Below are 22178 nucleotides of genomic sequence, written 5' to 3' on the forward strand. Positions count from 1 at the left end.
TCACCAAAGGAAATGAGAGGACACAGACCAACAGTCACTTGGCGAATGAATGTAGCTGGGAGGTGGAGCCGTGGAGACAGGAGGGAGGAAAATGTTTAATTAAGGCCCAGATGCATTCTCACCATTTTCCTTCTCATTTTTCTCTCCTGCCACCTCTTTTCCTCTTCTTTCTCCATCCTTCCCCCTTCTGCTCTTGCTCTTCCGCTTTCTCCTCCTCTACCGTTTCCGCTCCATCTCTCTGTTTCTCTCTCATTCTCTGTTTTCTTTGCCTTGTATGTTCATTTATTCCTCTTGTGTTAGTGAATTCACTTGACAAACATTTAGCGGAATATCAGGTTTCTGGAGGTTTCATTATACCTCTGCCCAGACAGCAGGCAGCGGGCCTGGTGGTCATTGTTCAGGGTGTCAGGGGGAGAAAGAGCGGTCTCAAGGTGGCAATGGAAGAGAACTGCTAGGAATAGAGAATAATCCCTATCTGCGAGCCTCAGTGAGTGCCCAGAGGCTCAACTAGCCAGAAAGGGGGCCAGAAGTTTGACAGTGGGTCAGATTATCCCCTAGTACATGGGGATCTCGGAACACATGTAACAGGATCAGAAGCTCAATAAGAAAAGAAACCTACAGATTCACAGGACAAAACTAGACACACTCCTCCTGCACTACCCAGCTGCTCTCAGGGGTGCAGGAAGGCGGAGAAGCAGATGATAGGACAAATGCTTCTATGAGATATAATTATAATAAATTTTTACTTTTTATTTTTGAGATGGAGTCTCGCTCTGTTGCCCATGCTGGAGTGCAGTGGTGCAATGTTGGCTCACTGTAGCTGGGGCCACAGGGGCACACCACTAGGCCCAGCTAATTTTTCTGTGTTTTTAGTAGAGACAGGGTTTCACCATATTAGGCTGGTCTCGAACTCCTAACCTCAAGCGATCCACATGCCTCGGTCTTCCAAAGTGCTGGGATCACAGGCATGAGACACCACAGCTGGCCAAACTTTTCAGCAACAGCTGAGACTTTAACTGTGACAACTTCAGGAAGTAGAAAACAGTTAAAGAGAAGACCGAGTCATGTCACTGGCTCAGCCCTACAGCAAGTATAAAATGAAGAAAGCAGCTTAGATAACGTGATAGAACTAAACATATTTTATAAATGAAGACAGCAATCCAGGGAGAACCAGTGATTCATCCAATTTCACACAGTGGGTTCCTCTGTGCCTCCGTGGGTTTCTGAGGCCAATCTAGCGTTGTTCCTACGATATTTCTCAAAAATAAAAAAGTTCAAGAGCAGAATTTGAATAGGCAAAGTAATTTAGAGAGAGCAATTCGAGATGGTAGGAAAGGTCAGAACAGCATACTAATGGAGGAGGAGGTGAGGAAAGTAGTGTGGGCCAGATTACCAAGGATTTCAATGTCAAGTAGTGAAGTAGAGACTTGATCCTTCAGAAGCAGTAATGGAATTAAGCTTTAGCTTTTAAATCAGATGTAATATAAAATATAAAGAATGATTTAAAAGGCTTATTGAAAAAACAGGAGTGCAAAAGTCTTATTTTTAAAAAAGAATGATTTAGGCCATTAGGTTACTATAAAAATTGTGCACATTGTGACTTTTTGGGCTGGTTATGCTTTAGGCTAAACGGGCCTCAGAATGGTGCCAAACTCGCAGTCTCTGCCCACAGTGTTCCTTCATGTGTCACCGTATGGAAACCACGTGACCTCCCCATCATGGCCAGAGAAGGGTTAGGCTTAGCGTTAGAGTTAAGGTGAGGGTTAGGAACTGACCCAAGATAAATGCACCTTTTCACTGGACAGCAACCAGGCCATAATATGATCAACTAAACCTAAACTACCGTTGCTTCTGGAGAGCTTGAACTTGAGACACACAATGATAGATAAACAATTGGTGATAGTGATAGATGCTTAAAGGCATATATGGGAAAGCAGAATCAAAGGGAGATGAGCTGCATCAATGGCCCAGCACTCTAGCAAGTATCTGCAGCTGCTGTGCTCAGGTGTTGGGATGATAATGGGAAGTTCCAGTTGTCTTAGAGCTCAATGATAATTGTCCTTTCCCCAGATTATACCTTCCTCTCCATCAATCTAATGTATGACTCTAACCAGGGTTCTAGGCCACCTCCCTGAGTGAGATTCTGGCCACGGATCCTTGTAACTAGGCAGTACCACTTTAGGTGACTTCGAGGAGTCCCTGTTTCTTCTAACTAAAGAATTTCACCAGCAGCAAAGCTGAAGACTGGCTCAACTCCAAATCTTCGGAGAAGTTCAACGTACCCTTCACATTTCACATTACAAAAACCCCTACTGGAGGTCACAGTGCTTGTTCCTCACCCTCCGTGGTGATTTCTTTCTTTTACTTTCTTTTTTTAAAAAAAAAAAAACAAAGTCTCATTCTGCCACCCAGGTTGGAGTATAGTGGCATGATCTCAGCTTACTGCAACCTCCACATTCAGGGCTTAAGCAGTTCTCCTCCCTGAGCCTCCTGAGTAGTTGGGATTACAGGTGCTCACCACGACGCCTGGCTAATTTTTCTATTTTTAGTAGAGGCAGAGTTTCAGCATGTTGGCCAGGTTGGTCTTGAACTCCTAACCTCATGATCCACCTGCCTCGGCCTCCCGAAGTGCTGGGATTACAGGCATGAGCCATTGCGCCCAGCTCTACATGGTTTCTGTCCAGCTTCCACTTGACTCTGATTCTCTGTCTCTTCTTTCAAATCCCTCTCTTACACTTTCCATCTAAGGGTTTTATGTAGTTCCAGAGCCAGGCTTTTTAACTTCTTACAAAGAACTCTGGCTTTGGCCAGGTGCAGTGGCTCACGCCTGTAATCCTAGCACTGTGGGAGGCTGAGGTGGGCCGATCACCTGAAGTCAGGAGTTCAAGACCAGCCTGGCCAACATGGTGAAACCCCATCTCTACTAAAACTACAAAAATTAGCTTGGCGTGGTTTTGCATGCCTGTAGTCCCAGCTACTCAGGAGGCTGAGGCAGGAGAATCGCTTGAACACAAGAGGCGGAGGTGGCAGTGAGCTGAGATAGACAGCACCACTGTACCCCAGCCTGGGTGACAGAGTGAGACTCTATCTCAAAACAAAACACCAAAGAACTCTGGCTTTTATTAATACCATTGATTCTTTCTGCATCAATCCCTTTCCAATTGGTCACCTATCCCTGGCCATCTTCCTTGGCCCAACCCCTAATCCTGATCACATCTCTTGCAACCGTAAGAAAAATGAGGGCCAGACACTCATCAGAGCAACTGATTCAAGAACTCTGGTCAACCTCGTGAGACTGAGGCCAACCCAGATGCTCCTGGGACAGTCAGTATGTGTAGGTCTGATTAAAGGACTAGTGGGCAATTTGAATTTTAAAGACATTCTGGTGTTATTTTGCCATGCCTAGCAAGTGCCTTACTTTAAAAAACTACTGTTAATGATAAAAATTTCAATTCCATGCTTGAATATAATTTTAGAGGAAATATATTGAGTAACAGATGGCAGCGGGGAGAGACTGCTCTGGAATCACCTCCCCGGAGCACCGCGTACACACAGCGTCGCAGGGCATGGCAATTGCTCCCAGGAGTGTCGTCACTGCATCAACGCCGATCATGTCTTGAATACAGTCTCTTGTTTAGAGGGAACTTTTTTGTGTCTCCTATTTTTTACATCAATGGGGTAGATCAGTTAGGAATTGCAACAGACTAAATGCTTCAGGTAAATGATCCATTTCCTCCTTTCACTGTGTGTTTATCAGCCAGGCCAAATACTTTTCACATATAAATGGAAATGGAAATCTGAACACGTACAGTGTAAGATGTGTAACAAGAGATTTGTGCCCAGCATGGAAAATACCTCATAAGTGAGAAAATTATGTTCATTGTTTACAGAGCACAGCACACAGCATAATATGCGATCCTCATACTTGGTTCATGGCTATTTTCCCAACTGTTTGATGAAAACAACAAAGGAGACAACAAGTTGTGTTCTTTTGAATTCGACTGTTAAAAAAATTAAGTCCAGATGTATCTAAAGAAAGAAATGTTTACATGGGACAAGTATCACCCATTCTGTGATCCACTAAATATGTTCTCCCTGGCCAGGTGCAGTGTTTCACACCTGTAATCCTAGCACTTTGGGAGGCTGAGGCAGGTGTGTCACCTGAGGTCAGGAGTTCACCTGGTCAACATGGTGAAACCCCATCTCTACAAAAATTAGCCAGGCATAGTGGCAGGTCCCTGTAATCCCAGCTACTCAGGAGGCTAAGGCAGGAAAATCACTTGAACCCGGGAAGTGGAGGCTGCAGTGAGCTGAGATCGCACCACTGCACTCCAGCCTGGGTGACAGGATGAAACTCCATCTCAAAAAAAAAAAAAAAAAAAAGTAAATATGTTCTCCCTTTAGCCATCTAGTAGTGATGGGAGGTAATGTCTTTCAGGGGGTGCAGTAGTTTGCTGGGGCCGCCATAACTGAGAACTACAGACTGGGTGGCTTAAACAATGGAGATGTATTGTCTCACAGTTCTGGAGGCTGAAGTCCTAGACTGATGTTGGCAGACTTGGTTCCTTCTGAGGTCTGTGAGGCAAGGTTCTGTTCCAGGCCTCCCTCTTTGGCTAGTAGGTGGTCATCTTCAAGTTTACAAGGTGCTCTCCCTGTATGTGTGCCTGGCCCCAGATTTCCTTTTTATGAGGACACAAGTCACATTGGATTAGGGCCCACTCTAATGACCTTGCTTTAACTTGATTAACTTATAAAGGTCCTATCTTCAAATAAGATCATATTCTGAGGTACTGAGGTTAGGACTTCAGCACATGAACTTGGGGAGGGGGAACACAGTTAAGCTCAGAACAAGAAACTTGAAAAATAGCAGCTTTTAAAAAGAAAGGACTTTTCTCCTTTAAGGCGCACTGCCCAGCATCAGATACAATCGCAATGGCAACGGTTTTCATCTTTTGGCTCAACTCTTCACTCCATCTTGAATATCCGTATGATAAATTTGTACAATATTGCAATCAATTAATGTGAATTCTGTTGAATTTAGGAAAGCATAAAGGGGTTAAGCCTCTGATTTTAATAAAATTTCAATAGGCTTTTTAAAATGTTTAATATTTTTTTAAATCCTTCCCATTCACCCCATTTTCCGTACATTGCTTTGTTTATAGAAAAACTTGGAAAGATATTTCTTTTCCAAGCATTCTACATAGTACTATGGTTTCCAGAATAAGTTTAAGACTACAAAGATTACTTACAGATTATTTCCCATCCATTCTTATCACTACATTTTATGAAATTAAAATCCTAAAAACAAGGCCGTGTGTGGAGGTTTATACTTGTAATCCCAATGCTTTGGGAGGCTGAGGTGAGAGGATCATTTGAGACCAGAAGTTTAAGATCAGCTTGGCGAACATAGTGAGAGTCCCATCTGTACAACAACAACAACAAAAATGTAAAATGAGTCAGGTGTGGCGGTGCATGCCTGTAGTCCCAGTTATTCAGGAGGATGAGGCAGGAAGATTGCTTGAGCCCTGGAGTTCAAGGTTCCAGTGAGCTATGATCATGCGCTCCAGCCTGGAAAACAGAGCCAGTCCTTGTCTGCTTAAAAATAATGATGAAATAAAATTCTAAAAACAGCAACATAAGCATGACATTGGCCTAGCAGTGAAAGTGACAGAAGACGGCGTCAGAGAAACCTTAGACATGGAAATGTAACCAGACCACAGATTCCTTATTTTAATGGTCAAGGCTCTGATTATCCCTCATATATAAAGCAATGGCCACAATTTAGAGCATTAGAAATTCTTTCTCAAAACATTTTAAGCTCCCCATTATCATTTTTATTAAATTTTTTTAAAGTTGTCATGCTATTTTCTATGCTCCATTAATCCAATAAGGTATACCCTTGATTTTCTCTTACATCAACACTGTAGATCGCAGGTATTCTAGAAGACGTACGTAGAAAGCCATCATTAAGGCAATTACGTAGTAGGTAAATTTATTCAGTAAATTTGCCAGCTTTGGTTCACAAATTCCATGATGCTGAAGCTTAATTAAGATAGTGCACTGGAGAATCAAAAGAATTCTTCCAACCAAGCTGAGCAAAATCTCCTTGGCACTTCAATGAAAGATGAGCCAAAACTAGTTCCATTCTTGAAAACCATAATTGAAATTGGATTCCCACCTAATGCTGCTGGCATGGGCTCACGTGTTTCAAAACTCCCCAATTCTGCCAACTGTATTTTTTCCTCTCTTGAAAGTGATTTTGTAATTACATAGCACTTAACCTAACAGGGAACCTATCTCTTGGCTGGAATTTATGTGGTAGAGGGAAAGGGGCACAATTTCCTCACGATCTCATTCCAACCGCAGACATGTTTGCTGACCTCTTTTTTTCATAAAACTTCCAGGTCTTTTTAGGAGGAAAAATTAAGGGCAGTGTTAAAAATGAGACTTTTCACTGATCCAAGCATAACTCAAGTCACAAGTCCTGATATTTAAGCATCATTTAGTTAAAAAAAAGTTAGTACATTTATGTAAAAAGCAATCTTGTCAGTCTGGCATAACTTACATTGGCAGTTGTGCTAAATCTGCAATTTTTCTAGTGGTCAGTCTTCGTGTTAAAAACAAAACCTTTTTTTCTCACAATATTAAGCCTATATTCCATATTAAACACCAGGGTTATTCAATTTAAAATGGTGTATTTTTAATCAACCACTGTGGGAAATTAAGTCCTAAAACTATACATGCAGCCTCATAAACTAAGATAGAATGTCTTCTAGAAAGATTATTAGAGAGTAGTATCAATGAAAGCTAGAAGCATACAGAGACTAACTTCATCCTGACCAGATTTCAATTTCTGCACAAAAATGGAAAAATCAAACCCTCCAGCTCCCAGCAAGGAAGGTAGCTTTCATTTTGTTTTATTTTTAATGAAATGGGTGTACTCTGTTCATAAATATGCCAAATGTCAATTTACTTGAACTCATTGTGAACAGCTTAGTGAAAAGGTACTGGTTAGGAAATTGGGAAACCTGTGTTCCAGACGTGGCTTTACACATAACTAGTTCTGCCACACTGAGCTGCCCTTGCTGGTCCCCAAAAGAACTGAAGAGCAACCAGGCCCTGGTGCTGGGAGATGCGACCACTGAGAGGCTGTCACAAGCTTGTCACTCCTCTAACTCAACACGCTATCATCAGTTTCTAACTAGAGCAAATTTGAAACACTGATCCCTTAGTTTCGAAGTAAGGATTGCCTTCAGGAATGTCTGACTCTAACAATAAAAATTTTTAAAAGGTCAAAACTAGAAATCTAATGAAAAAGATCTCTCTGTTCATTAATATAAACCCATCAAGGTAACATCTATATACACTTCCATGCTCACAAAAATTATTGTATAGGACACTGAAAATATTATACTGGGCAATATATCCATGGGCCTGAAATTGTGCTGCCAATAGACTCTGTTTTATTAATATGCCCCCAAAACTCCCTTTAATTTCATTTGTAATTACCCAGAAATAACTTCAGTTAATATATTTGGATGTAATTCCCCAAGAAGAAACCTAAGGTCTGTTTCTTCTTAAAGAATAAGAATCTTGAATGTGGGCCATCTTATCTTTTCAATTTCATCTTTACTTCTACATGGCTTTAAAATTTTAGCGCAGTAATTTGTGTATACTTAGGAAATGTATTTCCATTCCATCCATTCCATTTCAGTGGATTCTTATCAACTTCAAGTAAATGTAGCCCCTTTTCCATGAGCCCCAGACAGAGGTGTGCTTTCAGCATCCCCCAGCCTCCACACCCACACTTTTCATTCTAGCATTATTAGCCTGAAGAGTTAGCTCTTTGATTTTTAATTATCTATTAATTTTTCTTATTCTGGAACTACTCTGTTTTATTGAGTGAGAATTTTTGTGACAGTGTGTGTTTCCACAAGGATCGCTTCAAACATAGCAAAGGAACACTTCCGAAATATGACCTGATATACTATCCCCCTAATTTGGAAAAAATATACACTAGTATAATTTTTAATGCAGAATGAATAGCATTAACTCAGCACTGTTACCCTTTCCAGCCAGTTGTTTTGTTTAGAATTGAAAATGTTATGTCAAAAATGATGGACTTTCACAGTCTTTAGCTTGTCCAACCCAAACGGGGATGAAAGATATCTAAGAAGTGAGAGGCTTGACCAGTTCTCAAGCTGTTATGTAGTTCTCAACCCATAGACGGATATTTTTAAAATGTGAAGTACATTTGTGTCTCTTATAAAGAAAGGCAGCAAAACCAAAATGAAACAAGTTGCTGCAATTTGATGTGAGTAAATTCAGGCAGATGCCGTTATACTAACGAGATTGGAGGTCTCTCACAACTCTGCTGAGTCTTCAGCCCCTTCCTTTAGGACAATTGAGCGCTAATTCAAGTGAAGTAGGCAATGCACCAAGATAGCTTTCACAAAATATGAATGCTTCCTAGCACACTTTCCTCTGGCAGCTGCTGCTTCGTAAAAACCCCGAAATGCATAATCGCATTCATGGGGAAGTAAGCTGTGTCAAATCTATGGGTCGACCGGCAACATACCGTGATTAATCTTTTAGTACCATATGAGACGTGAATAACAGTAACAGGAGACAAAGTATGCTTTAACTTAATTATTTAGTTTTGTTTCTTATTTTCTATCTTTCTAACAAGTGTTCCAATTCATGAGCAGGACTGAGGATTATAATCTAAGGTATGTTTATCTTCAATCAGTGTGTACGTGGATGCGTGATCCATTGTGAAGTTCTGAGAAACGTGTGCACTCAGGACTTACCAAAGTTTCTACTCTCTAGAACAATATTAAACAGATAAATGTACAATATTTTTTTAAAAAAATATATATATCTCACATGTTACAGTTAGATACAAATTATACAGTAAAATAAATCCTTACAGGAGTTAGAGGAGTTGTTCTGGACATAAAAATAAACATTATCCAAATATCTGAATGAAATAGTTGCCTGTGGTCCAGCAAAAAAAAAAAAAAAAATCTGATTTATGGTGTTTAGGGTATGTACAAATAATGTACATTTACAATCTGTAAACTCATGGGAAAAACCTGATGGATTTGTGATTTGCTTATTTTTGGATACTTGCTTCCTAATGAAATGCTGCCAAGTTACTGACCACACCACAGCGATGGAGAACAAAAGATGGATCTCTAACACGCTCCACTGCAGAAGCATGTAAACGGTCTCATCTGCCTGGGGTCAGCTTGTGTATTATATATGAAACCCATGGAAAGCTAACAAATCTCAGCCTTTCATGTTATGTTTGTCACCCAAATAAAATAATCACAGTTCGGTCCCAACCACAGCAAGAACAGCCCACCCGTGTTTTTGAAGATTCTGCGATTGTGAAGATCTAGTTTTAAGTTTTAGCATTCCCTCCACATTGCTTGATGCACTGTTCACACACATTCAAGGCTAGAGCTGCTATAGCAGCATTTGATTTCCTTAAGGAATCTGATTCGAGGTAGCCTCATCTCACCTCTGGCCTCCTCCACAAGAATCCATAATTTGTTCTCACACTTTCTGCTTTCTCAAAGTCTCTTGGAGATGTCCTATTACCATCCGACAGATCATACAGACCCTGTGATCAAGTCTTGACAAGCCTCATCTCATCAGTGCCGTTTTTAATCATCGAGGGTGACAATCCATGATATATTATGTCAAAACATAGGATTCTAAATGAGGAGAGGGAGAGTGGGGGAAAAGTGACGTACTCCAAGAATAGACGTGTTTCTTTATCTAATTTTGAAAGTAAAGAGAAAGGCAAATCTGAGGTCAGGGAATCCTGTGAACTAGACAGGAGGGTGAGAGGAGACTCCCTATGAAACGCCCAAGAATGGGAGGCTGTTCATTGCTCAGCACTGTTTCTTTACCTCTTTCATCTATCAAGGAATAGAAAATCTATCTGAAGCTAAGAAGAAAAAACAAAGAAAAATTTGCCATCTTGAAGTCCGAACTCCTCCTTAGTCTCTATGCAGGCACGGGCTGACTCCCAGGTGAACTCCCTAGATCAGAGTTGGAGTGACAGCAGAGATACCTGAAAGAGGAGGGATCAGGAAGAACCGCTGCAGAAGTCATTACACCTCCTGACTAAATAGTTATCCACGAGGAACCATACCTACCGCCCGTTCCATTGAGAAGGAGCTCCTCATGGAACCAGAGGCTCAATATCCAGCACCTGTGCTGACCACACTGCAAACAGGATCCACGTTCCCTGATCACTTTTCCTCCAACTAGAGGGGCTCTCACTCCCCAAACCAGAATTCTCCAGGAGAAACAGGCAGTGGGGGAGGGATGGGGAGACTTCGATTGGTCCCACACACTCCTCCTTGTTTAATACACACCTCCTGGTCCCATACACACCTCCTGGTCCCATACACACCTCCTGGTCCCATACATACCCGCTGGGGCCTCCTGGAGCCCCAGAAGTACACCAGTACATGGAGTTCAGCATTTGTTTCCTTTTTGCTGCAGAGGTCAGGCTGGTCCAATAAAATACATGTAAATAACACTTTTACATGAAAAACTGAGAGGAACAGCCAGAGACCAGTCTGGTAGCAGGGTCTTTAGCTTTACCAAGCAGTGAAGCAAACCAGTGTTCATTTTCAAAAATCTCCTGTGACAAGAAACGGAACTGAAATATGAACTGAAAATGGTTCTCGTTCTCTTCACCTCTATTCTAACTCAGGAAAGAAATATCCAAGTTGAATGTTGAGGCCTCTAAGGAGGTCACAGAAAAGTATGTGGATGTGTTCTTTTCCCCCCAAAGGATTTCACCAGTCAAAACCTCAGATTTTGCCTGGAAAAAAAGAATTTAAAAAAAATTTTAAAATACATTTCCCCTCAAACTCTGACAACTTCTATAGCTAAATTAGAATTTATGCTTTAATAATTAACATTGAACTTAGAGATTCATTGGCATTTTACAATTTGAGAAACCTGATCTCACTGCACATTTTAAGTTATTGTGGCAAGCAAAATTATCTGAAACTTACCACAATATTGTCTAGTCTGAAAATACAAACCTCTCATCTCTGTTTGCCTCTTTGACTGCCCTCTCCCCTTTGGAGTCAGGCTTCTTGCAGGAAACCTATACACTCTCCTTCTTATTCACTTGTCAACCCACAGCAATTTTGCATTCTTTGCCATCACTCCATCAAGGTCACAAAAGTCCTAGCCTTGCCCAATCAAAGGGACACTTGGAACCATTTGGTGTGCTTCCACTTGCCCCTTGGAAATCTCCCCCATCTTCCGCAACTTCACCCACTGTGGTTCTCAGTTCCGCCCCCTCCGCTGCCCACACGTCCTCTGTGTTCCATGACACAGTGCCAGTGTCCATTATTGAACAACTCTCCTGCCTTCCCTTGAAATGTCTGTGCTCCCCAGAAGTACATCTTCAGCCCTTGTCTTTTTAATTTGCGCATGCTCAGTTCCAATGAATCCATAGCCTCAACTATTACTCAAGCCTTTTCTTCTCTCCTGTCCTCTTCCCCAACTTTATGCACGTGCGACAGAACTTCAGGACATAAATCAGCACAATGCTAGATATTAGTACTGGAAACACAGTAGGTGCAGATTGATGCATGAGTGAATGAATGAATGAATGGATGAATGCAAATGCCAGATGTACAGAAGAGGATGTTCTTGACTCTGCAGGGGATCCAAGGGCTGGATTCCAGAGAGAGAACGAGATGCCTGGATTCCATTTAGTCTCACCAGTGCAATTTCTCACGGCTACCCCACGAAGTCAGCATCATCATGACTATCCTCTTTTAATCTATGTAGACACTAAGTAGATGAATGCCTTGAACCCAGGGCTTTCTGATTCCAAAGTCTGTGTGGTTTTTTTGCTGTATTATATTGCCGCCAAAAAAAGCAGAGGAAAGAGAACCATACTTTTTCATTTTAAAAAGAATTTGCACGGTGGCTCATGCCTGTTATCCCAACATTTTGGGAGGCTGAAGGGGGCAGGTCACTTGAGCTCAGGAGTTCGAGACCAGCCAGACAACATGGTGAAACCCCATCTCCACAAAAAATACAAAAATCAGCCAGACATGGTGGTACACACCTGTTGTCCCAACTACTTGGGGGACTGTGGTGGGAAGATCGCTTGAACCTGGGAGGCAGAGGTTGCAGTGAGCTGTGATCGCACCACTGAAATCCAGCTGGGGCAATAGAGCCAGACCTTGCCTCAAAAATAAAAGAAAACAAAATAATTGGTAAAAGAAAAAAAATAGAAAAGTAAAAAGAATACCTGGCAACTTTGTCACCTCCAGGACTCCACTGCATCAAAGGTGTGGTGACTCTGCCTGGAAGGCCTGGCATATTCCCGCCAAAGTCACATGGCACCAGGAAAGAGAGAGCCATCAGAAGGAGCAGCTGTGCAGGGCTGGGTGCTCTGAGTGACATGGCCTGCAGGGTAGTTCTACCTGGGCAGTATCTAGGTGACCAGAGGACAGGGTGGGTCAGTCAGGCCCAGAGGAAGAAGTCACCCTGTAAGCTACCAGACCACGACTCCCTGGGGATTCCTAGTTACTGATTCCTAGAACCTGGAGCTCACATGAGTTTGAAGCAAGACTCAGAGAAAAAACTAGTTGCAACACAAAGTTTTGCCTTGGAAAACAATGGCTCCTGAATAGATCATGAAATTTATATGACTAAAATTACTGGTATAATTTTCTTGCTTTATTGAAATAAATAAGTCATGTTTTAGAACGTGATGACTCTTCTCTTTTCAGCTGCAATGTTTAATTTTGTAAGTACGCTTTCCGGTAGGGTGAGAGGAAATACATCTAAAAAGCTATTAAGATTTTATCAAACGTTATCAATTCACAACACAGAACTATGTCACATATGTGAGTGAGAAGGATAACCTGAAATAATTACAAATAGATTTTTGCTCACAGCAAACCCGCAACTGGGCTCTCTTAATAAATAGTCTCCTTTTACTGAAGAGTTGAATAAGTGAAAGGGATTAATTCATGGTCTGAAAACACATCTCAGCAGTGCTCAAGGGACAGTATCTCAACAGACATCTGGAGAAGCCACTGATTAATTAATAGATTAATTAATCAGACAGCTGTACTCTTAGGAGAGAATTTAATTGTTTGGATTAATAACCCTACTAATTAATCCTAAAAATCATCAACCTTACAGTTGAGAAAATGCTGATTTCCTAAAGACCCATCTGTATGATAAATATCCTTCCAAAATACTTGCTGGCTAACTAGACAATGGCATCCCAGGATACCTGTCCTATCACGAATCCAGGTGATTCTCCAGCTGGGTGTCCACTCCCCACATTCCCAGCGTGACCCAGAACCATAAGCACTTAAGGCATGAAAAGAAAGTTTTCAAATGACATTTATCTGAAACTTAAAGTACATGGCCCCCGAAAGTGACCCATTTCCTCTGAAATGGGAAGGTTCTGAATATGTGTAAAGAAACAACGTCATCCATTGGTGCAACTGGTCCACATGGCATTTTCCCAAATAAAATCAAACGAGACATCGACCCTTCTTCCATAGCACCTAACTAACCAATGAAGCAGATAGGCACAAATGTTAGTGAATGGGCAGGCTTGTTGAGTAACTTTTAAAAATAATTGCAAAAGGAATATTGTTTTTGAAGTGTGGCTACAGTAAATCTAAGTGATGTTTATCATTCTTATAATTTTATAGAGTTTTTGGTAACAGCTAAATAATAATTAGGGAAAGTGAAATACTGGAGTTCTTAATAACTCATTATTCAAATTGGATTATTACTACAATAATCTTAACAGCAAATGATAATCCCATTTTCTCTGAAAAATATATTTTTAGAGAATGAACATTAATCTCCATTATAATTTATATATACATACAAACCAAAATTTTGCCAGAGTAACAATTATGGCCAAAACCAGACTAGTAGGTCTAATAAATATGCAACTGATGGGGCCAGGCATGGTGGCTTATGCCTATAATCTTAACACTTTGGGAGGCTGAGGTGGGTGGATCATGAGGTCAGGAGTTCAAGACTAGCCTGGCCAACATGGTGAAACTCTATCTCTGCTAAAGATCACTAAAGATACAAAAAATTAGCCAGACATGGTGGTGGGTGCCTGTAATCCCAGCTACTTGGGAGGCTGAGGCAGGAGAATCACTTGAACTGGGGAAACAAAGGTTGCAGTGAGCCGAGATCACACTCCAGCCTTGGCGACAGGGTGAGGCTCTGTCTCAAAAAAAAAAAAAATGTAACTGAAAATATACTTTTTAATCAATGTTTAAAAATCATACTACATTTAAAACTTGAGAATATTTTATAAAAAGTTTGCAGTACTGAAGGCACTGAAGCAAAGACAGTCATGGGCCAATAAACCTATCTACACTATGACATATTGCTTGAAAAAGTCAGAGTAGTCATTAAAAAAAAAAAAAGGAGAATCAACAAACATATAATCCCGGCAAAGAGAAGAAAGCAAATGATGACAAAAGAAATAGTCAAATAATCTGTTTTTTCCAGCCAACTTTCAGTTACTTTTCAACGGCCTTGAGTTTCTTACTTAACTGTGAAACTGACAAACATAGAAGGGATTACAGTTAAATTCATCATGTAATCAGCATGTATCCGAAACATATTTGACATTGACATCCCTGGCTGGCACAGTCTATGCTGCTAAAAGTCTATTGCACATTCATGTGCATCTTAGTATTTAAATAATAAGAGTAATATGGAGCTGTATATAGGGCCCCTGTTATCAGTATTTTCCAGGTAAGAAAATTGAAGCATGAAGAATATGGATGGCTAGCCTACTAATTAAGAAATAGCAGCTTAGACCAGGCATGGTGGCTCACGCCTGTAATCCCAGCACTTTGGGAGACCAAGGAGGGCAAATCACTTGAGGTCAGGAGTTCGAGGCCAGCCTGGCAAAGATGGCAAAACCCCATCTCTACTAAAAATACAATAATTAGCTGGCCATGGTGGTGCCCGTCTGTAATCCCAGTTACTTGGGAGGCTAAGACAGGAGAATCGCTTGAGCCTGGGAGACGGAGGTTGCAGTGAGTCAAGATAGCACCACTGCACTCCAGCCTTGGTGACAAAGCAAGAGTCTGTCTCAAAAAAAAAAAAAAAAAAAAAAAAAAAAAAGTAGTTTAGTCAATACTAAAAATAGAGTAGGGAGTGGGAATAGTCCAGGGCACATTTATTCTAGAGGCTTAATGATAGCCATCCACCAAAAACTGGGTTAAAGAGCCAAGTTAAAATTAAAATCTGGACTGTACTGACTAACTATTGGGAAAGCTATTATAAGTTTCAAACTAATGGGGAAAATACGAGTAATCTCAAAGCTTGATATGATTACTAAGTTATATGTTGCATATAAAGCTCTTTGCATGGAGTTAATAATAGTAATGCTTATTATTATTCTCAAAAACAGATCTCATGATTTGTGCAAATATTCCAAATGTATTAGGAATTTTTAAAGAAGCTGCTCAAAGTAGAGTGAATCTGTGAGTTAGAGCAACTCTCAATACATTATATTATGCAGTGGTCTTAACAGGTAGAGCAAGTACTAAGATAGTTTATGAAAATTATTCTAACACCTAAAACTAATAGCTTCAACAAGTTTCTCATCCATAGTTTTAGTCAAGTAGGATAAATTCCATTTTCTACCTGGAGTTAGTGGAGGGATGTTCTAGTTGAATAAAAGTTCTGTTAAACAGAACTGTCACATTTCAAGATGCAGGTGTCACCAACTTCTGAGGAATGAGTATATAAATAGTTAACAAAATGATACTGAAGTTACTTCAGTTTTCCTATGAGGCTTCAGAGGCTGCTTCAACCTCTTGAATTTATCTGAAGCCCATCAGGTTGAACCCCAATTTTCTTCATATGGCCAAATTTCTGAGAGATGCCTGTTGATGACCATTTCTGATTGACTGTTAGTGAAGCATTTTTACAGTTATCTTCCGTAAGTAAAGCTGTAGTTTGGATGGGCTCTGAACTTCCTCCTGCTCCATTCTCCTTCCGTCTTTCCCCTTTGACTATTAACAGGAAGTCTGCCATCATAATAACTCTACTATATCTGTTTAATAATAGATCTTAGAGCCAGAAGTGGTGGCTCATGCTGTAATCCCAGCCCTTTGGGATGCCAAGGCAGGCAGATCATGAGGTCAGGAGTTCGAGACCAGTGTGGCCAACATAGTGAAACTCCACCTCTACTAAAAAGACAGAAAAGTTAGCCAGCTATAGTGGTGTGCACCTGTAATTTCAGCTACTCAAGAGGCTGAGGCAGGAGAATCGCATGAACCTGGGAGGCAGAGGTTGCAGTGACCTGAGATGGCACCACTGCACTCCAGACTAGAAGACAGCGAGAGACTCTGTCTCAAATAATAACAATAATAATAGACCTTAAAGTGGAAACAGCAATTTACCAATACCTGCCTTTGTAATATAATGGATTAGATAAAAACTTGTAGAACAAACTCAGTCTCAATTATATCTGCTACTCAGAACTTGGCATAATTAAAATCAATGACATTATCTATGAACTTATTCATAGTTTCATTTTACCTTCAGTCTTCTCTGCTTCCAAAACCTTTTACTACAGCTGTTAACAAAAAAGGAACAGAAACTATTGCATTCTCTACTTCCTGCTCTTCCCTAACTCTGATCACATGTTACCAAGCAAAGAAATGAGCGAGAGACGAGCGAAGGAGAGGGAAAAAGGTATCAAAGTGATCCGCTATTGATAATTCACAAACAGTCTAATTCAGACTAGGATATGGACGTGCACATTTTTGCACTTTACGCTTCTGCTCCTGTTGCTTTGTTTGCTTTTGTTTTTGAGATCGAGTGTCACTCTGTTGCCCAGGCTGGAGTGCCGTGGCATGATCTTGGCTCACCGCAACCTCTGCCTTCCAGGTTCAAGCAACTCTCCTGCCTCAGCTTTCCAAATATCTGGGATTACAGGCGCCCACCACCACACCAGGCTAATTTTTGTACTTTTAGTAGAGACAGGCTTTCACCATGTTGGTCAGGCTGGTCTCAAACTCCTGACCTCAGGTGATCCACCCATCTCGGCCTCCCAAAGTGCTGGGATTACAGGTGCCACCGCCCCAGGACATCTGTTGCTTTTTTATTTTACTTTCATAGGGATGAGTCTGCAAAAGAGCCTTAGAGCTCATACAGTGGATGTGGCCTATAATCCTTCAGACATGGAAAATGAAAGGAAGTTCAAGACATGACTGTGGAGAAGCGAGCACAGCAGAGTCAAACTTTGATACATGCTTTTGCAGTTTTAATTATTTTGAAATCTGTATTCAAGATATGTCGGTCTCTGAAAAACCTTCAGATAGGCTGCTTGAAAAACGCTGCATTCAGGCAACTGCAAATGACTAATGCAAATGCTTCAATACACAGCTGGGACATTGGTCACTATTTCCAACATATTCGCTGTAAAGAATATACCAAATTTATTGACGAAACATTTCATGGCACTTCTATAAGCTCTATTAAATGGGTGACTTTTTGCACAGACAGACTTTCTTGGTTCCTTAATCTAAAGTAGGTTTCTCACCCCTTCCCCTTAGCCTTTCCTTTGGCTTCAGTGTATGGATCAGACATTTATGATACATTTACTTGGATATTTATTGGTATGTTGTCATCTATCTCAATACTAGATTGTCAGCTCTGTTAGGATAGGGAGACAGCTCTAATTTCCTTGGGATTATAAAGCCATTTATTTTCCTAGTGCCTGATACAGAGTGAGAACTCAATGTTCAATAAAATGAACGAATGAGTGAATAGATGAGCAAATGCATGAGTGTTGGATTCCAGTCCCAGCCACTAACTTCCGGTGTGATGTAATAAAGCCACTTCCCTCTACCACACCCGAACCCAAGCCCAATCCCTCACAACCTTAATTACCTCTGCAGTGTCTCAGGACTCTACCACATAGCTGTTAAAAAATCAAACACCTAGACTACATGATCCTGATGTCTCTTCTAGCTCCAAAAGTCTAGGAGCTACCTCTGGCTTAAGGAGGTTCAAGATCTCAATGATGGATGAATGTTATGGATCCTGAATACAGTGCAAGAAAAAAACAATAATGGTAACAGCTGTGCTAGCCATCTATTCCCAGGCTGGACACTTTACATATGTTTTCTCACGAATACATATGTATTCGTCATGCATCCTTTCAATACGGGTATTATTATCTGTTTTACTGAAGAGCAGAGTGATGCACAGAAATGTTAAGCATCTTGCCCAATCCTTCAGAGCGAACATGTTCATACATGACCATCATCTAGTTTTTGGGTATTATTAAGACATGACCCAGGCTTTTAGGAGCGTAGCATCTATCTGAATTGAGTAGGGCTTTACGTTCCTGGATGTCATTTTTTAAATCATGATCACTCTTTAAATCCTCAGGAGCCAATTTCTTCTATTGGGATGTGCTGGCCACTTAACTAAGATGCCCCCTTTTCCTCTGGAGCCATCGCTGAATGTCTGTGACTATGTGAGGTGCCTTTCCGACACTCCTATGGCAGCCCGTGCCCATCTCTTTGGGCGGGCCCTGCTTCACTCTAGCTGCCTCTTCATTTCTATGGTAGAAGAGAAACATTCTGCAGCCACTAGGACAGTGGAACAATTCATATGAAAAAAAGGTAGGTCTTTGTTTAGGAAAATACCTGTTTAGTCAGGAGGATCGCTGGAGCCTAGGAGTTTGAGACCAACCTTGGCAACATAGTGAGATTCTGTCTCTACAAAAAAATAAAATTAAAAACATTGGCTAGGTGTGGTGGTACGTGTCTATAGTCCAAGCTACTCGGGAAGTTGAGGCTGGAGGATCGCTTGAGCCCATCTTCTTGAATATAAGGGTGAGGCACGCTAGGGCATTGGGAGAGAGCCAGATTCCCCACTACTTTCCAGCACTAGCTCTGATCTGTTTTTCTCGATGCTCCTGTGGCTATTTTACCCATCAGGCTAGAAAAACTGGGTAGACTTCTAGAGACAAAAGAGCTGCTTGCTGTGGGACACCACCTCCTGAGCCCTTCTCAGTGGTGGCACAGGGACTCTGAGAAGTGCTGTTGGGCGCACATGGAGGCAACGCTGCCTGGGAAGTCAGGGTGACCTATAAATGTAGATGTTATATACTTGCCACAGCTTAAGTCATTCTCCAAAAATGCCACAGAGATCTTTATATCCTTAGTTTTTTCAAATTAGTGAAAATCTCCTATTTCTAAATGAATAAAATCCCTATTCCAATGGAAAACTGAACAGCATGTTATCCAGATGTACGACTGAATTGGTTTCGTGCTAGAATGCCCATCCTTACAGTGCAAGCTGTAAGATGTAAACTGGTCATAAGGAAATGTTCAAAGCTATGTATAAAGTGTCTCCTACTCTGGCAGGTCAAGCGGATTTCACATTATTAAACTCTGTTCTTAGTATATAAGTGGGAAGAAAGAAAGAAAACTGACACATCCAGCAATGGGTGACCCTTCCCACGTGTGGTGACCCCCTTCAATTCAGCAAACACTCCCTGAGTGCCAACAGGTGCAAGGTCCCATGCTGGGCACTTGAGGGATACAAGGACAGTCAGGTAGTGCACACTCTGAAGGAGATTTATATGCCACTGGAGTTATACCTTCTTTGAGTTATACTTTTAAACCATCACGGTTTATCATTGATAAGAGTGAAGTGTTTTTCTTACCAATACAAGCATTCTCTGCAATGGCTGATTTTAAGACAGGTAGTTGCTGTTGACTTTTCTGCCATCTTGTTTTTTATTCATAAATTGATGCTGTTATTGAAACAATCTGGGTCAGAGTCTGTCTTAGATAAGTAATTTTTCCATCTATTGTCTCCATGGTTTTACATTGTTTAATAGCTTTTTAAAAAGACCTCAAAGAATAGCACTAATATACCCAGGAGAAAAAGACACACAAAGTTGTAAGGTTCATTTCATTTTAAACTTGAATACATTTAAACAAAGATAAATAATATCCAATGTCAAAAATAATCTTAATTCCTTGACTACATTAAAAACGCACACACACACACACAATTTGTTATCATTTAGTTACTTCCTACAGGAAAACAGACACTGGTAGGTAACCATTAGATTTTTCTAGGTGAAAGTAAATCATTTCTGAGAAAGCATTCTCTTTACCAAAACAGCATTATTTCCAATAAAGAAGCCTATCATTCATCTAGTTTTTGATTTATTAAATAGTTACTAAGGCCAGGTGCAGTGGCTCACACTTGTAATCCCAGCACTAGGAGGCTGAGGTGGGCAGATCACTTGAGCACAGGAGTTCGAGACCAGCCTAGGCAACATGATGAAACCCTATCTCTACAAAAAGTACAAAAATTAACCAGGCACGGCAGCATGGACCTATAATCCCAGCTACTCAGGAAGCCAAGGTGGGAGGATTGCTTGAGCCCAAGAGACAGAGGTTGCAGTGAGCTGAGATCATGCTACTGCACTCCAGCCTGGGCAATAGAGCAAGACTCTGTTTCAAAAAACAAACAAACAAACAAAAAACAGTTACTGAGCACATACAATGAGCTAAACACTAGGCTATGTAGGTGGATTTTAAATTGAGAAAAACACAGACCCAGCTATCATGGGTTTCTTTGAGAAACATTAAATAAATAACATTTCTTCCAGTTCCTATGTAGAGATAGGTACGGGCCTTTAAGAGATAAATACAATCTCTCTCTCTCCTGGAAAAGCCCCAGGAAATATTTAGGACTGTTAAACCATCAAGATTCTGGCTCTCACTTCAAATAAAGAGGATAAATAAACCTCCCTTCTCTGCATTTCTAATATAGCAAATCCTTTATATACCCTTTAAGAGTAAGTGAATTTCATATTTGCATCTTATTTGAAATGTGCTGGCATTTTGCTAGATTTTTAACTGCGATTTGGCAGCCCTGAAAAGTCTATTTGGAGAGATAAAGCAATATCTGCTCAAAGTTTCTAATTCCGGACCTATGCACATACAAATGTATGCACATATTTAGAATATGTATGATGAATGCAGTGTTGCTGGGATTAGGCAGGGATAGAAACCAGGCATGCAGGTGAATGTCCAGTGACATTATTGGATTTCATTAATTAAGTGCTGACTGTGTGTGAGGCATCACATTTATATTATATTTAATCCTCAGAGCACTAATAACAATTGCTAACATATACTAAGCATTTTTGATGTGCCAAGCTTTATTTTAAGAACACACACACACACACACACACACACACACACATACACACACACATATATATCAATGTATTTAATGCTGTCACAGCCTTAAGTTATAGTGGATTCAGACCCATGCAGTTGGATATGAAAGTCTAGGTTGGTAGCAGCTATATTTTATTGCCTTTCTAGGAAGCGCTACTACCATTCCTGCAGGCACAGATGAGGACGCCGGGGCTTGGAGAGGCTGGCTGGCTTGCTCAAGATCACACAGACAGCAAATGGCTGAGCTGGGCTTTGGACCCAGGTAGTCTGGCTCCAACTCCTAATCCTTTATGTTTCACAATGGCCAAGCTAGATTTGTCTCTGTGGCACTTATGCGAACGACAGGCTTATTCTGTGAGAATTAGAGATGGAGATAAGTGGGGAGAGTGGGGAAAATATGTAGAGGATGTTTTAAAAGTTCCTATAGAAGCAATAACCTATAAATTACTGTCTAAGCTTTTGAAAGTAAAAATGCGCATTGTTCAAATAACAATGCCAGGTAGGACACGGTGGCTCACACCTGGAATCCGAGCACTTTGGGAGGCCAAGACAGGAAGACTGCTTGAGCCTAGGAGTCTCAGACCAGCCTGGGCAACACAGTGAGACTCTGTCTCTACAAAAAATGTTTTTAAAAATTGGTTGGGGCCGGGTGCAGTGGCTCAAGCCTGTAATCCCAGCACTTTGGGAGGCCGAGGTGGGTGGATCACGAGGTCAAGAGATCGAGACCATCCTGGTCAACATGGTGAAACCCCGTCTCTACTAAAACTACAAAAAATTAGCTGGGCATGGTGGCACGTGCCTGTAATCCCAGCTACTCAGGAGGCTGAGGCAGGAGAATTGCCTGAACCCAGGAGGCGGAGGTTGCGGTGAGCCGAGATCGCGCCATTGCACTCCAGC

At 41.1% G+C, this 22178-nt stretch overlaps 1 protein-coding gene and 1 long non-coding RNA gene across 3 annotated transcripts in view; both read right to left on the reverse strand.

Annotated features, from left to right (window-relative positions):
• The window catches only part of SASH1 (SAM and SH3 domain containing 1), a 1049232-nt gene that overhangs the window by 946347 nt on the left and 80707 nt on the right, over positions 1–22178 (reverse strand). The gene's annotated exons all lie outside the window — the stretch shown is intronic.
• On the reverse strand, positions 9619–17090 carry LOC116548906. Its single transcript, XR_004267613.1, has 3 exons — positions 17080–17090; positions 10352–10451; positions 9619–9628 (listed from the first exon to the last, which is right to left on the reverse strand). It is a non-coding gene; the product is annotated as an uncharacterized LOC116548906 (long non-coding RNA).

The sequence above is a fragment of the Sapajus apella genome, unplaced genomic scaffold, assembly GCF_009761245.1.
Source record: "Sapajus apella isolate SASKATOON/1434 unplaced genomic scaffold, GSC_monkey_1.0 scaffold6, whole genome shotgun sequence".
Taxonomy (NCBI): domain Eukaryota; kingdom Metazoa; phylum Chordata; class Mammalia; order Primates; family Cebidae; genus Sapajus; species Sapajus apella.